The sequence below is a fragment of the Lactuca virosa genome, chromosome 3 (genome assembly GCF_052849685.1).
Source record: "Lactuca virosa cultivar CGN04683 chromosome 3, Lactuca_virosa_CGN04683_v6, whole genome shotgun sequence".
Classification (NCBI taxonomy): Eukaryota; Viridiplantae; Streptophyta; class Magnoliopsida; order Asterales; family Asteraceae; genus Lactuca; species Lactuca virosa.
Window position 1 is genome coordinate 394,845,037 of NC_136428.1, and position 5,410 is coordinate 394,850,446.

Genomic DNA, 5,410 nt, shown 5'->3' on the forward strand with positions numbered 1-5,410 from the left:
GAGTTTCCTGGGATTAGCCGGCTACTATCGGAGATTTATCCAGGATTTCTCCAAGATAGCCTTACCCCTGACCAGGCTAACAAGGAAGGCCGTGGTCTTTTGTTGGGGGCCTGAGCAGCAGGCTGCATTCGAGAAACTGAGACAGAGATTGTGCGAGGCGCCAATCTTAGCCCTGCCCGAGGGCATGGATGATCTCGCCGTGTACTGTGATGCGTCCATCTCGGGCTTGGGCGCAGTATTGATGCAGAGAGGGCATGCTATTGCTTACGCTTCGAGGCAGCTGAAGCCTCACGAGGCAAACTACCCGACACACGATTTGGAGCTGGGGGCTATTGTGTTCGCCCTCAATATTTGGCGTCATTACCTCTATGGGGTTCGTTGTACGATTTACACGGACCACAAGAGTCTGAGGTATCTCATGGACCAGCCAAATCTGAACATGAGGCAGCGTCGGTGGCTTGATGTGGTAAAGGATTATGATTGTGAGATCCTCTACCACCCGGGGAAGGCTAATGTGGTGGCCGACGCGCATAGCCGCAAGGCAGCGCCGATCAGGGATATCTGTTTGAGGATGACAGTGGTGACTCCGCTGTTGGAGCGGATTCAGGAGGCCCAACAGGAGGCCATGAAGGAGGAACATCGGAAGAGCGAGCGGATTGTGGGGCAGGTTTCCTCCTTCGACTATAATAGCTGAGCGTTATTGACTCTTCACCATTGGGTGTGGGTCCCTTATCATGGAGGCGTGCGCCAGATCCTGATGGAGGAGGCACACAAATCCAGATTTTCTATCCATCCCGGAGCGACGAAGATGTATAGAGATCTTCGTCCCGATTATTGGTGACCCTGCATGAAGCGGGACGTAGCATGGTACGTGGAGCGGTGCTTGACCTGCAGGAAGGTCAAGGCCGAGCACCAGAGGCCACACGGCAAGATGCAGCCGTTGGATATCCCGCTGTGGAAATGGGAGGATATTACGATGGATTTTATCACAAAGCTTCCCAGGACCGCGCGAGGGGTGGATTCGATTTGGGTCATCGTCGATCGATTGACCAAGAGCGCTCATTTTATTCCGATTCCGGAGAGTATCTCGGCCGAGAAGTTGGCCGACATCTATATCAGGGAGGTGGTGTCGCGGCACGTGGTGCCAGTTTCAGTGATTTCTGACAGGGATGTACTGTTCACTTCCAGGTTTTGGAAGAAGTTTCATGACGAGCTGGGTACTCGTCTGCATTTTAGCACCGCTTTTCACCCGCAGACGGATGGTCAGAGCGAGCAGACCATCCAGACGCTAGAGGATATGCTGCGGGCATGTGTTTTAGACTTCGGAGGTAGCTGGGATACCTACCTTCCATTGGCGGAGTTCTCGTATAATAATAGCTATCCTGCGAGTATCGATCGACCTCCCTTCGAGATGTTGTACGGGAGGAAGTGCAGGACCCCGATATGCTGGGGCGAGGTTGGCCAGAGGGTCATGAGGAGCACTGATGTAGTGCTCAAGACGACCGAACGGATCCAGCAGGTCAGGAGCAGGCTTCAGACCGCTCAGAGTCGGCAGAAAAGTTACGCCAACAAGCGCCGATCGGACCTGGAGTTTGAGGTCGGGGATATGGTTCTCCTGAAGGTGTCGCCATGGAAGGGCGTCATCCGATTCAGGAAGCGGGGAAAGTTGGGTCCCAGGTATATTGGACCCTTCAGGGTTATAGCCCGGGTGGCAAAGGTGGCTTATAGGTTGGATCTGCCAGCCGAACTCAGTCAGATCCAAAGCACTTTCCACGTCTCTCAGCTGCGGAAGTGCCTGGTGGACGACTCAGCAGTAGTACCCTTAGAGGATATTCAGGTCGATGACAGCCTGAATTACATTGAGCGACCTGTAGCAATCCTTGACCGGAAGTCGAAAGATCTGAGGAACAAGAGGGTTGAGCTGGTAAAGGTGCAATGGCAGCACCGGAAGGGCTCGGAATGGACTTGGGAGCCGGTGGATGAGATGATGGAGCATTACCCAGAGCTGTTCCAGGATCGAGCAGCAGACTTCGTGGACGAAGTCTAAAATAAGTGGGGGAGATTTGTAGCACCTGGTTCTTGATATGTATTTTTATTTAAGTATTTTTGCATTTTTGGCCTTGGACTCGGCGAGTTGAACGACCAACTCGCCGAGTAAAAGCGGGATGAGGCACGGGATTTAAGTGATGGACTCGTCGAGTCGGGTCCCGGACTGGACAAGTAGACTCTGACTGGACAAAAACCCTAATCCGAGGGTTTGCACCCTATTTAAACAATGTTATGTCGGCCACAACGTCCCTTATGCTCCCAGAACACCTCTCATTGAAACCCTGGCCGTTATTGAAGCAATCTAAGCCTTGTTGGTGGATTTTGGTGCTTGTGGTCTTAAGAAGGAAGGAGAAAGGCTTGAGGAAGCAAGTAAAGACCAAGGGAACCCGAGTTTGTGCACCTTCTACAGTTCATTGAAGGTAAAAAGCTGTAACCTTGCTCTTTAATTTGTTAGATCCCTTTTTGGGGAGATTTAGGGCTTTTATAAGCCACTTTTGATGGCCAACCATGTTTGCAAACATGGTTGGGGGTTAGAGCTTTGGAATCACGTCATTAAAGGAGTCACAAGGTAGCTGGGGACTGCTTTTGCACCCATGAAAGGCCCCATGCATCTTAAGAGCTTGTTTTATGTCTTTTTGAGCTCAAAGTCCTATGCAAGCACGTAAAGTTTGTAACTTTACGTGCTAGATCGATTATAGAAGCTTGGATCTATCTTTTGATCAAAGGTTGTACATCAGAAATCAAGGATTTAGAGTGTGGACATGACTGACTCGGCGAGTCCGTTCTTGGGACTCGACGAGTCCGAGGCTTTGAGCCCCATATCTGTTGAGAGTCAAAGGAACCCAGTTGAGTGTTAGAAGGGTTGTAATCGGATAGGAAGAGTTACCCAATGTATTGGACGTGATTTTAGACCTGGAGTTCATGGGACTCGACGAGTGCTAGAACAGACTCGGCTAGTCCAACGCAATCTTATTAAGGATGAAGATGAACTCGACGAGTTGTTCATCAACTCGGCGAGTCGAGGACAGAACTTGTTCATCAGATGAAGGTGAACTCGACGAGTTGTTCATCAACTCGGCGAGTCGGATGAGTTTCATGCGATGTTCATGTGAGGGAGGAACTCGTCGAGTTGACGGCCCAACTCGACGAGTCGGGTCATGGATAAGGACGAGTAAAGGGTGAGGGACTCGGCGAGTTGACGGCCCAACTCGGCGAGTCGGGTCAACTTGAAGTTGACTTTGACTAGACTTGGACTGACCCTGTTTAGGGTTGTACTGGCTGTATGTTGACTTGAAGGTCGTCGTGTAGGGATCGAGGAGTCGAAGGGAGTCGACTTGTGCGTCGAGGATAACTCAAACACTACACGACATTGAGATGAGTTACCTTCCAGTAGGGGTGGGTCTAAGGCCACAATGCCGGCCCACCAAAGAGGAGTATTTGTAAGATGATTGTCTTTGTGATAATTATCTTGGTTTGGTTATGTGCTTTGGTCACGAGTATTATCTGCATGATATTTTATGTGTATAGTAGGTATTAGGATCCCTGACAGCGGCCCTTAGGGCCGTGGGGTAGGTCAGTACCCGGATATGCCTGACTGTATGATTATACCTTGCTATTGTATGCTAGTGGTAGGGGGTGGAATAGTCCCCAGTTACCGGTTGAAAGATACCGATGACAGTTACTGGTTGAAAGATACCGACGACAGTTACTGGTTGAAAGATACCGATGATGGTTACCGGTTGAAAGATACCGATGATGGTTACCGGTTGAAAGATACCGATGATGATTACCGGTTGAAAGATACCGATGTTGGTTACCGGTTGAAAGATACCGATGATGATTACCGGTTGAGAGATACTGATGATTTTGTATGGTATGTGGTATGATGGGGGAACTCACTAAGCTTTGTGCTTACGGTTTCGGTTTTGGTTTCAGGTACCTCTTCGTCTAAGGGGAAGGAGCCGACGGCGTAGCATCACATCACACACACACATATGATTTCCGCATGGAGTTTTCTGGGATTGTACTCTGATATGTTATTATTTTATGGCTTGGGTTTTCAGACATGATACATTGTTTTATGAGATGATGTGTTTTCACAGTATTTTCTTATGAATGTTTTTATGTGTTGGTTAATTAAAAAGAAATTTTTGGACCTGAAAATTGGGATGTTACAATGGTCTTTGCTTGTCACAGCAAAAATATGCTCATGAGATTCTTGACCGTGCTTCTATGACCACCTGCAAGCCCGCTTCCACACCAGCCGATATGTCTGCAAAGTTTGATGGCTCTGGACCACCTGTTGCTGATCCTACTCTCTATCGCAGTCTAGCTGGTGCCTTACAATATTTGACATTTACGCGCCCGTACATTACTTAAGCATTGCAAAAAGTTTGTTTATACATGCATGATCCTCGAGAGCCTCACTTTAATGCTCTCAAGCGCATTCTTCGGTATATTCGTGGCACCTCCGATCACGGTCTTCAGTTATTTTCTTCTCCCAATCGTGATATTATTGCATATTCGGATGCTGATTGGGCTGGTTGCCCTGCTACACGTCGTTCCACTTCGGGTTATTGTGTCTTCTTGGGGCATAATTTACTATCTTGGTCTTCTAAACGTCAAAATACGATATCACGGTCTAGTGCTGAAGCTGAATATAGAGGTGTAGCCAATGCGGTTGCCAAAACTTGTTGGATTCGGAATCTTCTACTTGAGCTTTATTATTCCCCTCATAAAGCCACTGTGGTGTATTGTGATAATGTCAGTGATGTCTTTATGTCGTCTAATCCGGTTCAACATCAACGCACGAAGCACATTGAGATAGATCTTCATTTTGTTCGTGACAAGGTCGATACGGGGCAGGTTCGTGTTCTTCATGTCCCCTCCACCTCTCAGTATGATGACATCTTCACCAAGGGTCTACCTTCTACGCTTTTTTATGATTTTCGATCCAGTTTGAATGTTCGTAATTCTACTCCCGTTCGAACTGTGGGGGGCTGTTAGCGTATATTATTTTGTACATTGTATTTGTTCATAGTTTAGCCCATTACTAGGCCAAGGGCCCAAAATACTTGTAATCTGTATTTATACCGTATAATGCACGAGAATGATTTTCATGGAAATTATTAGTTTACACCCCGAAGGACGGGTGGGATACGTTACTTGCATTGTTGTCCAAGAAAAATGATAAAAAGCTTCAACTCTTTGAGAATGAACTGATGTCGGTGCTCAACGAGAAATGTCGATTCCTCAATATTTTCAATCCTAGATTGGAGAATCTAAAGTTAGAAAGAATTATCATTCATGGTTTAAAACCAGAATTTCGAAGTTTTGTACACCTATAGAAGGATGGCCTACG